The 14,180-nt window shown below is 46.1% G+C and overlaps 1 protein-coding gene across 1 annotated transcript in view; it reads left to right on the forward strand.

The window, feature by feature from the left end:
- The first annotated feature begins 8 nt into the window (after nucleotides 1-8).
- RHOA (ras homolog family member A) overlaps nucleotides 9-14,180 on the forward strand; it is a 58,535-nt gene continuing 44,363 nt past the window's right edge. The window contains exon 1 of the mRNA XM_030941617.1: nucleotides 9-386. The gene's annotated coding sequence lies outside the window, so the exon portion shown is untranslated. The remainder of the gene's footprint in view (nucleotides 387-14,180) is intronic.

The raw sequence follows: 14,180 nt of genomic DNA on the forward strand, positions 1-14,180 counted from the left end.
CAAAATAGCAACCAGGTCTTTTATAGCCCCGGAGTTCCCGTGATGCCCCACGCGGCTGCAATGATTGGTTAAGGGTTTTGCTTTTAGGGCGTGGCCGCGCTCCTGAGCAATAGTGGATGAGCTGTGAGTGCGCGCGCGTGCGCGGGGCCGCGACCTGGGTCGGCTCGAGCCCGCTGGGCACTCGGGGGCGCGCACGTCGTTCTCCGCCCTCCCGCCGCCGCCCGCCCTCGCTCTCTCGCGCTTCCCTCCCGCCGCCCGCGGTCCTCCGTCGGTTCTCTAGTTAGTCCGCGGTCTGGTCTTCAGCTACCCGCCTTAGTCTCCGAGCTTGCGACTCGCGGACCGGCGTCCCCGGCGCGAAGAGGCTGGACTCGGATTCGTTGCCTGAGGTGAGCGGAAAGGTTCCCTCCAGGCGCCGCGGGGCCCCAGGCCCTCCCGCCCGCCCGGCAGTCTTCCGGCCGGCAGGCCGCCGCCCCGCAGCGGCCGCGCCCCACCGGCTGCTCGTGGCCGAGCTGCCCCTGGCCGAGCCGCCCCTGACCTTTGACCTGACTCCCGGCTCAGGCCCCGCGTCCCAAAGCGGCGACCCCGCCCGCGCAGTCCCCGGAAGCGCGCCCCGTAGTCTCCAGTGTTTCTTCCCCCGCCCGGCCGGGCCTGGTGGATCCCAAGCTGCCCGCCTGCCTGCCCTCGGTCCCCGGCGCTTCCTCTCCCGGCAGCGCCGGGCAGGGCGGGGGCTTTGGGCCGGGCCCCCGACCGCGCAGTGTGGCCGGCAGCTGAAAGTGCGCGTGGCTGTCGGAGTTGAAATGGGAAAGAAAGTCTTTACAACTCCATTTTGCTTTTTACGTTTACCGAGAAACGTGAATCACTCTTTTGTATTGATTAAAGTCCAGTTACACTTTGGGTAGGTTTTCTTTTAATGCAGACTTGTTGGAGACTGTGTAGGTAAGTAAAAGATTGTATTGAAAGCTTAGGGGTATGATCTACGGCCATACCACCCCGAACGCGCCCGAACTCGTCTGAAAGCTTTGGGGTCTGTATTGAGTGGAAAAGCAGTATTTTCCAGTTGAAAAAAAAAAAACCCACAAAACTGTAAATGATTTAAGCGATGTTGCATGAAAACAGATGCAACATTGCTCAGTCTAAGTCGCTGTATTGATTAAGAATCATCTAAGCTTCTGTGTCTTAGTGACTGATTGGATCTACAGTTCCAGGTCGTCTTCATTGAATAGCGCTATTTGCATCCAAGTTGATTTGTTCACAAACCTTGTTTAGTAGTTTACGGTGGAAAATTGGAATCCTTTTTACCTCAGAATTGGTTCCACTTGTGTTCTTTTAATAGTTTTGATTTAAAATTTTTACCTCTGTTGACTTGTTTGGTTCTTTTTGTCTTGAAGAAAGTCTTTTAAAATAAACGTTTCTTGCAGGTGTGTAAGTAGATTGTATTTCACTCTGCCTTCCTGAAGGAGAAAAACAGAAAAACTGAAAAACTTCCATCATTTAAAATGTGTGTGATGAGAATTTTTCCACTACTTAGTATCATCCAGATGTGTAGTGTGTATGTACCATGTGGATGATTGTCACCTTGAGATGTGGCTAGATAGGCGGAAATACTGTTTTGAGCGTTTGGCACAAGTGACATTGGACTGAAAAAAGACTAGTTTTTAATTGTAAAGGATGACTTATTGAAGGATCTTTGGATAACTTGTCTTAATTGGTTCCATCTACTTTTGTGGAGCACTGATGGCTCTTGGGGACATTAAATATATAAGGTGCACCTTGGTTTGAGTTAAAGTCTAATGCTAGATTTATCCTCTCTGTTGTCATAAAAATCTGCGTTGCAGGGAAGAAGAGAGTAGGAATAATGTATAGTTCTTCAATTTTGGATCTAAGAGGAATCTTTCAGGTGTGGTTGTCCAACCCCATTTGCAGATGAGCAAACTGAGTCCCAGAGACTTAAGTAAATTTCCCAGGATTATCTCTCTAGTCAGGAGCAGACCAGAACTGTCTGCTCTGTTAAGGTATTCTCCATTTACTCCCAAACATTTGACCTCTAGAGTCAGCTAAAATTCAGGAGTTCCAGCTTATTCCATTGTTTCTTCTTTTAAACCTTGTTGATGGTGAATAGTTTGGGAGAATCTGAAAAATTCATTTGCCAAAAAAAATTCAGTTCGTTAGCTTACATAGCACTCTCCCCTTGTTAACTGGATGGTCCTGCCTTCAATTGAGGGAGATGGATGAATGTACAAGGGTCCCTGGCTGACCTAATCATGGCTTTAAGTGTTCGGATTTTTTTTTTTTTTAAGGGTCCAACTTCTAGAGCAAGGCCTACACTTTTACTGCTTCAAACCCAAGATATTTATGTTAGGCTAACATATTTTTAGGTAACTGTGGTCATTTTTGACTATTAATTTGGGGTGCTGCATGTGTCGAGTAAACAATTCCCTGTGCACATGTATGTGGTGGTGGTGGTGGAGTATTTTTGTAGTCTTGATTTCTTTCCATTTGTCAGTTAACTCCTTTTTAAAAGTTTATTCTGGTCATATGGGAGTGTAAGTTATTGGGAGAGTTAAAAAGAGGTAGCTCAAGTGTTTCTTGTCCATGGGGTGGAGCCCATGCAGTGACGGGAGAAGGTGCTAGTTTGTGTCTTCTTTTTTTTTTTTTTTTTTTTTGAGACGGAGTCTCACTCTGTTGCCCAGGCTGGAGTGCAGTGGCTGGATCTCAGCTCACTGCAAGCTCCGCCTCCCAGCTTTACGCCATTCTCCTGCCTCAGCCTCCGGGTAGCTGGGACTACAGGCACCCGCCACCGTGCCCAGCTAGTTTTTTGTATTTTTTTTTTTTAGTAGAGACGGGGTTTCACCATGTTAGCCAGGATGGTCTCGATCTCCTGACCTCGTGATCCGCCCATCTCGGCCTCCCAACGTGTTGGGATTACAGGCTTGAGTGACCACCCGGCCTAGTTTGTGTCTTCTTAATTGTCTTAGAGCGCTGAGAGATTTATGTTAACTCTGAAAGACTGATAGTTCAGCTTCTAAGAGAGCTAATTTGAGCCTGCTGTAGACAGCACCTTGGATTTAATTGCATTATGGTTACTAGTGATTATGATAAATGGTACATAGTCACTGGATTTTAAAATTGGCCATATACTTTTATTTTTTGAAATGGAGTCTCACTCTGTTGCTTAGGCTGGAGTGCAGTGGCGCAATCTCAGCTCACTGCATCGTCTGCCTCCTGGGTTCGGAGTAGCTGGGACTACAGGCACAGGCCACCATTCCTGGCTAATTTTTGTAGTTTTAGTAGAGACGGGGTTTCACCATGTTGGCCAGGCTGGTCTTGAACTCCTGACCTCAGGTGATCCACCCACCTCGGCCTCCCAAAGTGCTGGAATTACAGGCGTGAGCCCCCACGCCCACCCATATTTGTAGTTTTAAAAGGATCCTAAGTATTTTGTCCGACTGCCATTTCGTTTATTCCTTTATTTACCTGTCCAATGGAACTGTTTGCTTGTAACTACACATTAATATAACTAAATTTTGAACTTGTTAATGTTACATGTCTTTCTATACTTGGGGCTCTTTGGGGACATGCTCATTGTTAAGTATTTGTGGGATTAAAATTTCTAAGACATTTTGAAGTTGGTAATTACTATAAAATCCTTCTTTAATCTGTGGACCTGTAGTATTAAGTGAAGGCCTCGGTATGTCCATAATTACGGTAGTCATGTGACTGAAAATCAGGCACTGAAGCTGCTCATTCTGGGTGTTGGTCTCGGTTTATTGGTACTTCCGCCAAATACATTTTTATAGCTAATAATAATGAAAAACATCAAATACACTTGCTGAATTGCAATCAGTATATGCAGTTTATGCCAAACTGAGCTTGATTTCATTTTTTAAGAGGATAAGTAAATACATTTAAGCGTGTGTGTGTGTGTGTACATACATATATTTTTTTGTTTTTTCTCTTTTGAGATGGAGTCTCACTGTGTTGTCCAGGCTGGAGTGCAGTGGCGCGATCTTGGCTCACTGCAACCACCGCCTCCCAGTTGAAGTGATTCTCATCCCTCAGTCTCTGGAGTAGTTGGGATTACCGGCATGCACCTCTATACTTGGCTAATTTTTGTATTTTTAGTAGAGACGGGGTTTCACCATGTTGGCCAGGCTGGTCTTGAACTCTTTTTTATTTTCCTGAGACAGAGTCTCGCTCTGTCACCCAGGCTGGAGTGCAGTGGCGCAATCTCGGCTCACTGCAAACTCTGCCTCCCAGATTCACGCCATTCTCCTGCCTCAGCCTCCTGAGTAGCTGGGACTACAGGTGCCCACCACCACGCCCGGCTAATTTTTTGTATTTTTAGTAGAGATGGGGTTTCACTGTGTTGACCAGGATGGTCTCGATCTCCTGACCTCGTGATCCTCCCGCCTCGGCCTCCCAAAGTTCTGGGATTACAGGCGTGAGCCACCGCTCCTGGCCTCGAACTCTTGACCTCAGGTGATCTGCCCCCCTCTGAAATTGTTGAGATTACAGGTGAGAGCCACTACTGCGCTTGGCCACATTTAAGCATATTTATGATAGTATCTTAAATTTAAGTGACGGGAAAGAGGAAAACATACACAACCAATGAAGTAAGTTCGAAGTGGAGTGAAAGGAAAAGTTGGAGGTAAAAAGAAGTTAGAGAGGTGGGCAGGGGCCAGATCATATAGGGCCTTTAGGACATGGGAAATTATTTGGATTTGTTCTGAGATTAGAAGTCATTTAGATATTCTTTAGAAAGGGGATGACATGATCTGATATTAAAAAAAGCCGGGCGCGGTGGCTCAAGCCTGTAATCCCAGCACTTTGGGAGGCCGAGACGGGCGGATCACGAGGTCAGGAGATCGAGACCATCCTGGCTAACACGGTGAAACCCCGTCTCTACTAAAGAAATACAAAAACTTAGCCGGGCGAGGTGGCGGGCGCCTGTAGTCCCAGCTACTTGGGAGGCTGAGGCGAGAGAATGGCGTAAACCCGGGAGGAGGAACTTGCAGTGAGCTGAGATCCGGCCACTGCACTCCAGCCTGGGAGACAGAGCAAGACTCCATCTCAAAAAAAAAAAAAAAAAAAAAAAAAAAAACTAGAATCACCGTGAGTAGGAGTAGATCTAATTCCATTCTGACCAAATAGTAAACTAATATGGTAATTGTACAAACATAAAAAGGATTTCCTAGCCAGGAGTGGTGGCTCACACCTGTAATCCCAGCACTTTGGGAGGCTGAGGCAGGTGGATCACTTGAGGTCAGGAGTTTGAGACCAGCCTGGCCAACATGGTGAAACCCCATCTCTACTAAAAATACAAAAAATGAGCTGGGCGTGGCGGTAGGAGCCTATAATCCCAGCTATTCAGGAGGCTGAGACAGGAGAATCACCTTAACCTGGGAGGCGGAGGTTGCTGTGAGCTGAGATCGCGCCATTGCACTCCAGCCCGGGAGACGGTGCAAGACTCTGTCGCAAAAAAAAAAAAAGGAAAGGATTTCCTAATATTAATTTCCTTGACTTAATGACTTCAGCCTGTTTTATTTGAAGTCATCCCTCCCCTCCGCTTCCCACCTCACCCCACCCTACCCCACCCCAGACAGGGTCTCACTCTGTCAACCAGGCTGGAGTGCAGCGAGTGATCTCGGTTCACTTCAACCTCTGTTTCCCAGGTTCAAGCGATTCTTGTGCCTCACCTCTAGAGTAGCTGGGACTATAGGTGTGTGTGACCACGCCCGACTAATTTTTTGTATTTTTAGTAGATGGCGTTTCATCGTGTTGGCCAGGCTGGTCTCGAACTCCGATCTCAGGTGATGCACATGCCTTAGCCTCCCAAGTGCTGGGAGTATAGGTGTGAGCCACCATGCCTGGCCAAACCATTGGTTTTCTGACACTTGCCTTTCAGCCCGTAATTTCTCTCTCTGTAATGCTTGTGTTATAAAGGAGATGGAATTTGATGAAGCAAGTCGTTAAAATGTTCACTGTAGTCTAGGTGGTAGGAGTACAGGTGTATACTGTAAAAAAAAATTTTTTTTTTCCTTTTAGTATGGAGTCTTGCTCTGTCACCCAGGCTGGAGTACAGTGGCGCGATCTGGGCTCACTGCAACCTCCACCTTCCGGGTTGAAGCAGTTCTCCTGCCTCAGCTTCCTGAGTAGCTGGGATTCACAGGCACCTGCTACCACTCCTGGCTAATTTTTGTATTTTGAGAAGAGACCAGGTTTCACCACGTTGGCCAGGCTGGTCTTGAACTCCTGACCTCATGATCCACACGCCTCAGCCTCCCAAAGTGCTGGGATTACAGGTGTGAACTACTGCGCCCGGCCTAAGTTTTTTTTTTCTTTTTTTGAGACGGTCTCACTCTGTCACCCAGACTGGAGTGCAATGGCATGATCTTGGCTCATTGCAACCTCAACCTCCTGGGTCAGGTGATGCTTTCACCTCAGCCTCCCAAAGCTTGGATTATAGGTGCGAGTCACCACACCTGGCTAATTTTTATATTTTTTGCAGAGACTGGGTTTCGCTGTGTTGCTCAGGCCGGTCTTGAACTCCCAGCCTCAAGTGATCTGCCTGCCTTGGCCGCCCAAAGTCTCAAACTCCTGGCCTCAAGTGATCCACCTGCCTTGGCCTCACAAAGTGTTGGGATTACAGGTGTAAGCCATCGTACCAGGCCTGTATTTATTTATTTATTTTTAGAGACAGGGTCTCACTATGTTGCCCAGGCTGGCCTCAAACTCCTGGGCTCAAGCAGTCCTCCTGCCTCACCCTCCCAAAGTGCTGGGATTACAGGCATGAGCCACTGTACCCAGCAAAATATTTGTTAAATAAGAAAAATCATAAAGCTGAAACTAGATCCTTTTTTTTTTTTTTTTTCTTTTTTTAAGATGGAGTCTCTGTGTTGCCAGGTTGAAGTACAGCCTTGGCGCAATCTCGGCTCACTGCAACCTCCGCCTACCTGGTTCAACCAATTCTCTTGCCTCAGCCTCCCCAGTAGCTGGGACTACAGGCACGTGCCACCACACCCAGCTAATTTTTGTATTTTTAGTAGACGGGGTTTCACCATGTTGGCCAGGATGGCCTCGACCTCTTGACCTTGTGACCCCGTGATCCACTGGCCTCGGTCTCCCAAGGTGTTGGGATTACAGGCGTGAGCCACCAAGGATTTGTTTTAAAAATTTTTTTGCTGGCCGGGTGCGGTGGCTCAAGCCTGTAATCCCAGCACTTTGGGAGGCTGAGACGGGTGAATCACGAGGTCAGGAGATCGAGACCATTCTGGCTAACACGGTGAAACCCTGTTTCTACTAAAAAAAAATATAAAAAATATAAAAAACTAGCACTCCAGCCCGGGTGACAGAGCGAGACTCCGTCTCAGAAAACAAACAAACAAACAAACAAAAAACTAGCCAGGCGAGGTGGCGGGTGCCTGTAGTCCCAGCTATTCGGGAGGCTGAGGCAGGAGAATGGGGTAAACCCGGAAAGTGGAGCTTGCAGTGAGCTGAGATCCGGCCACTGCACCCCAGCCTGGGCAACAGAGCGAGACTCTGTCTCAAAAAAAAATTTTTTTTTGCTTTATTTTTTTCTTCTTTTTTTGTACTAGAGATGGGGTCTTACTATGGACTGATCTTGTACTCCTGGGCTCAAGTGGTCCTCTTGTCTCAGCCTTCCAAAGTGCTAGGATTACAGGTGCGAGTCAAGCAATTCTCGTGCCTCAGCCTCCCCAGTAGCTCGATTACAGGTGCCAACCACCACCTGCCCACCACCCCCGGCTAATTTTTGTATTTTGTATTTTAGTAGAGACAAGAATTACACCATGTCGGCCAGGCTGGTCTCAAATTCCTGACCTCAGGCAATCCACCCACCTCAGCTTCCTGCTGGAATTATGGGTGTGAGCTACCCTGGCCAAGATTTTTAACTTCTGAAGCTTATAGCTGCTCTGAATCACAAGAATTCAGTTCCATAATTTTAAAAAGTTGCTTGTTTTGACTTTAGGTATATGGTTGAACATTCTAACTTTTGTTATGTATACATTTTTATTTTACTGTATTCTTGTGGCCATTGTATCCTACTCTGTATGTTGCAGATAAGTTGTAATTCTCTGGACTTAGAGATCACATGCTGTATTACCAGGATTTTTTTTTTTTGTAACTCTGTTTGTTGTTTGGGATATAGGCTTTGAGAGGTTAAGGAAGTAAATTTAGGATGGATATTGATGTTGTAACAGTTTGTTAATCCTTTTTTCTACAAGATGATTTTATTATGTGATACAGCAACTTTGTTGGAAATACCTTGTTCAGAGGCGATTTTTGTGTGTGTGGAAAATTGCTTTTCTGTATGAAATCTCTTGTTTAACTTTTCCAGTTATTCATAATGAAGCTCTTTATCTTTTGAAGATGTTAAGTTCAGAAAAGGAAGGCAAGCTGCATACAGTGGCTCACGCCTTTTATCCCAGCACTTTGGGAGGCCAGGGTGGGTGGATCACCCGAGGTCAGGAGTTCAAAACCAGTCTGACCAACATGGTGAAACCCCATCTCTACTAAAAATACAAAAATTAGCCTGGTGTGTTAGTGGGTTACTGTAATCCCAGCTACTCAGGAGGCTGAAGCAGGAGAATTGCTCGAACTTGGGAGGCGGAGGTTGCAGTGCACAAAGATCACTGCACTCCAGCCCGGGCAACTCTGTCTCAAACACAAAGAAAAGGAAGGCAGTAGAGTATCTTATTTAAGAGCATGGATTCTGGAGAGAAGCTGACAGTTAAATACTAGCTCTGACATTTGATGGCTTGAGACCCTTGACAGTAATATGATTCCTTTTTAATTCAGTTTTTTTTTTTCTGTAGAAAGGGAATGGTAAGCGAGTACTATGAGATTTCAGTGAGAGAGAAGCACTTACCTCAAGTGCCAGACAGCAGCCCTTCAGCTAACTTATTTTATTTATTTTTTGAGATGAAGTTTTGCTCTTATTGCACAGGCTGGAGTGCAATGGCACGACCCCAGCTTACTGCAATCTCCACCTCTCAGGTTCAAGCGATTCTCGTGCCTCAGCCTCCTGAGTAGTTGGGGTTACAGGCACCTGTCACCACGCCTAGCTAATTTTTTTTTTTTTTGAGACAGCGTCTCACTCTAACACCCAGGCTGGAGTGCAGTGGCGCCTTCTTGGCTTACTGCAAGCTCCGTCTCTGGTATTCTTTTTTTTTGAGAAGGAGTCTCGCTTCGTTGCCCAGGCTGAACTGCAGTGAAGCTATCTTGACTCACTGCATCCTCTGCCCCCCAGGTTCAAGCGATTCTCCTGCCTCAACCTCCTGAGTAGCTGGGATTACACGCACGTGCCACCATGCCCAGCTGATTTTTTGTATTTTTAGCAGAGACTGGTTTTCACCATATTAGCCAGGATGGTCTTGATCTCCTGAGCTCAGGTGATCTGCCTGCCTCCACCTCCCAAAGTGCTGGAATTACAGGTGTGAGCCACCGCGCCTGGCCTACTTTTTTTATTATTATTTTTTTGGAGACCGAGTCTCGCTCTGTTGCCCAGGCTGGAGTACAGTGACATGATCTTGGCGCGCTGCAACTTCCGCCTCCCAGGTGCATGTGATTCTTCTGTCTTAGCCTCCCAGGTAAACTGGGACTACAGGTGCATGCTGCCACGCCCAGCTAATTTTTGTTTTGTATTTTAACAGAGACGGGGTTTTACCATGTTGCCCAGGCTGGTCTCCATCTCCTGTGTTCAGGCAGTCTGCCTACCTTGGCCTCCCAAAGTGCTAGTATCACAGCCGTGAGCCACCATGCCTGGCCTTTTTTTTTTTTTTTTTGAGATGGAGTCTTGCTCCGTTGTCCAAGCTGGAGTGTAGTGGCACAATCTTGGCTCACTGCAACCTCTGCCTACCGGGTGCAAGCGATTCTCCTGCCTCAGCCTCCCAAGTAGCTGGGACTACGGGCGCGCGCCACCATGCCCAGCTAAATTTCTTTTGTGTGTTTTTTTGTTTGTTTTTTCACTAGAGACGGAGTTTCACTATGTTGGCCAAGCTGGTCTTGAACTCATGACCTCGTGATCCACCTGCCTTGGCTTCCCAAAGTACTGGGATTACGGGTGTGAGCCACCGCGCCCAGCCCCTTTTTTTTTTTTTTTTGATAAGGTATTGTTTTGTCATCCAGGCTGGAGTGCAGTGGCACAATCTTAGCTCATGGTGGCCTCCAGCTTTTGGTGTCAGAGTATCCTTCCACCTCAGCCTCCTGAGTAGCTAGGGCTACAGGTGTGTGTGCAACTGCGCCCAGCTAATATTTTTACATTTTGTAGAGATGGAATCTCAATGTCTTGCCCAGGTTGGTCTCAGACTCCTGGGCTCAAACAATCCTCCGACCTCAGACTCCCAAAGTGCTGGAATTATGTGCGTGAGCCGCTGAGTCCAGCTATCTTCAACTTTCACCATTCAGGTTACAGCTTGTAGTACCTTTTTTTGGCGGGGCAGGGGAAGGGTAGCAGGAGTAGCACCCTAAGATTTCTTGGAAGAAAACAGGGCTTACTACTTGGTTCCTGGTGCTTAAGAACCTGTTTCGTAGACTCAGCTGTTCCCAGATTTGGAATCCAATGCCCCAAGTTGGAATCACCTGAGGTTTGTTTTAATCACCTTCACGAGGTATAATTTGCATACAATAAAATGCATATACTTTAAATGATAGTTTGATAATTTTTTTTTTTTTTAGACACAGGGTCTTGTTCTGTCACCCAGCTGAAGTACAGTGTCGGAATCATAGCTTACTGCATCCTCAACCTCCTAGGCCCAAGAATTCTCCACTTCAGCTTCTTGAGTAGCTAGGATTGCAGGTATGCACCACCACGCCTGGCTACATTTTTATTTTTTAATTATTTTTTTGTAGAGAGAGGGATCTCACTAAGTTGCTCAGGCTGGTATTGAACTCCTGGCCTTAAGTGATCCTTCGTCTCAGCCCTACAAAGCCCTGGGATTGTAGGCACAAGCCACCACAAACCACCAGTTTGATAAATTTTGGTAAATATATATACCCATGTAATCGCCATGCAGTCGAGTTAAAGAGCATTTCCTCAAGGCTTTAAATTTTTATTTATTTATTTATTTTGAGACGGAGTCTTATTCTGTCATCTAGGCTGGAGTGCAATGGCACAATCTTGGCTCACTGCAGCCTCCGCCTCCCAGGTTCAAGTGATTTTCCTGCCTCAGCCTCCCGAGTAGCTGGGACTACAGGCACGCACCACCACACCCAGCTAATTTTTTGTATTTTTTTTTTTTTTTTTTTGAGACGGAGTCTCACTCTATCGCCCAGGCTGGAGTGCAGTGGCCGGATCTCAGCTCACTGCAAGCTCCGCCTCCCGGGTTTACGCCATTCTCCTGCCTCAGCCTCCCGAGTAGCTGGGACTACAGGCGCCCTCCACCTCGCCCGGCTAGTTTTTTTTTTTTTTTGTATTTTTTAGTAGAGACGGGGTTTCACCGTGTTAGCCAGGATGGTCTCGATCTCCTGACCTCGTGATCCGCCCGTCCCGGCCTCCCAAAGTGCTGGGATTACAGGCTTGAGCCACCGCACCCGGCCAATTTTTTGTATTTTTAGTAGAGATGGGGTTTCACTCTGTTAGCCAGGATGGTCTTGATCTCATCTTGTGGTCTGTCTGCCTCTGTCTCCCAAAGTGTTTGGATTACAGGCGTGAGCTAGTGCGCTGGCATTTTTTGTTGTTGTTGTTGTTTTGAGATGGAATCTCACTCTGTTGTCCAGGCTGCAGTGCAGTGGCACGATCTCAGCTCACTGCAACCTCTGCCTGTTGGGTTCAAGTGATTCTCCTGCCTCAGCCTCCTGAGTAGCTGGGACTACAGGCACCCGCCACCACACCCAGCTAATTTTTTGTGTTTTTAGTAGATTTGGGGTTTCGCCATGTTGGCCAGTCTGGTCTCTAAGGCCTGACCTCGTGATCTGCCTGCCTTGGCTTCCCAAAGTGCTGGAATTACAGGCGTGAGCCACTGCGCCTGGCCTAAAGTTTTTTATACAGATTTTTTTGTTCGTTCGTTTTATTTGCTTGGCTTCCTGGAATAGGAGAAGTTTTGGTTTGTTTTTGAGACAGAGTCTTGATCTGTTTCCCAGGCTGGAGTGCAGTGATGCTTTCATGGCTCACTGCAGCCTCTAACTCTTGTGCCCAAGTAATGCTTCTGCCTCAGCCTCGCGAGCATCTGGGACTACGGGCAAGCACCACCATACCCGGTTAATTTATTTTTTATAGAGATGACATTTTGCCATGTTGTCCAGTCTGGTCTCCAACTCCTGAGCTCAGGCCTCCCAAAGTGGTGGGATTATAGGTGTGAACCGCTGCACCCAGCCTAGTTTTTTATTTTAAGAAATATATATACTTGGTAAAAGTAAAATCCAGCAATAAGGTTTACAATAAGCATATGTAAATTTTTAGCTCACTGGGAGGTACCTAATGGTTCATTTTTCTCTGTCAGTTTTACTAGATAAGCATTGTCTTGGAGGCAATCTAAGTTCGGAATTAGGCCAAACAAGGTCGAATCCTGATTCTGTGCATCCATTGAAGGTTAACCTTATAATATTACATTTTGAGATAAATGATTTCATGCTCTTATTTAGGAATCTTGAAGGTGTGTTACCTCAGGGATTGTTCCTTGCCCGTCTTTCCCCAAAGAACTTGAGTTTGAAGTGATTTTCACTTGGCAGTAAATTGAAGGTTTTCTTTGTTGCTTACCACCATGTGTCTTATGCCTGCTGCTCTTGATCTCTGAGTGCCCTTACTGCTACAGAGAGGAAAGCTCTTGAACTAACACCAACGCTTGGCAGCCACTTGATCAGGATGGCCAAATAATGGCAGTACAGGTTGAGCATCTGAAATGCTTCAAGATCCTTTTTGGGCGCTGGCATGAATTCAAAGAAAATGTCTAGTGGTGCATTTCAGACTTTGAATTTTTGGATTTGGGATACTGAACCAGTAAGTATAATGCAGATACTCCAAAATCTGAAGAAATTCTGAAATCTGAAACACTTCTGGGCCCAAGCGTTTTGGATAAGTAGTACTCAACCTATACCAGGCTCAAGTTCATTATGGACAGATGAATGGATGGTAGTTTGGCCCTTTCATCAGAAATTTCGCATGCAGTCAGTAAACAAAGTAAACAGCTTTATGTTTTCAACTTCATTTCCCCAATTTCTTTTTTTTTTTTTTTTTTTTTTTCTTTTTTTGAGACCGAGTTTCGTTCTTGTCACCCAGGCTGGCATGCAGTGGCCTGATCTCCACTCACTGCAACCTTTGCCTCCCAGGCTCAAGCCATTCTCCTGCATCTGCCTCCCCAGTAGCTGGGATTACAGGCATGTGCCACCACGCCTGCCTAATTTTTTTTTGTATTTTTAGTAGAGATGGGTTTTCGCCATGTTGGCCAGGATGGTCTTGAACTCCTGACCTCCGGCAATCCACCCGCCTCGGCCTCCCAAAGTGCTAGGATTACAGACAGGAGCCACGGCGCCTGGCTCTATTTCCCCAAAGTTTAATGGTGTTTCCTATGTGCTACGCACAGTCTTGGGTGTGGGTAAAGTTGGGGTTGATAGACAGGGCAGGTTTCTACCAATTGTACTGAAACAGTTTTGAGGTTTTATTTTTAAATTTTTTTATTTTTCTTTTGCCACCATGCCCACCTAATTTTCTGTTTTTAGTAGAGGTGGGTTTACTCCATGTTGGTCAGGCTCATCTCGAACTCCTGAGCTCAGGTGATCTGCCCGCCTCAGCCTCCCAAAGTGCTGGGATTACAGGTGTGAGGCACCATGCTCAGCCGAATTAGTAATTTTTAAGGCCACGATTATTTTATCTCCATGGAAATTTATTCATTATCCTTCCAAAATATTGTAAAGATCTTGATCTGGTGGAAGCAGCATAATTATTCAGTTGAATTATTTCTACTTCTGTTTCTTGGCTGGAGAATTGTTTTGTATTTGCTTATAGTGATTGACTGATAATGTGTTTATAATGTCTTCATTATAACCTAGCACCACCTCAAAACATCTTTTTTGGTTTATTATATGCCAAAAGTAAGCTGAAAATTGTGCAGAGAGGGAGATTTGCTATGAGTATAAGAAAGTAAGTATTGTAAAATGTGTAGTTTTTAAGCAAGTTACCAAATTATTCAGCTAATTTGGGTTGTAAGAATTTTTTTTTTTTTTTA

This window comes from Rhinopithecus roxellana, chromosome 1 (genome assembly GCF_007565055.1).
Source record: "Rhinopithecus roxellana isolate Shanxi Qingling chromosome 1, ASM756505v1, whole genome shotgun sequence".
NCBI classification, from domain to species: domain Eukaryota; kingdom Metazoa; phylum Chordata; class Mammalia; order Primates; family Cercopithecidae; genus Rhinopithecus; species Rhinopithecus roxellana.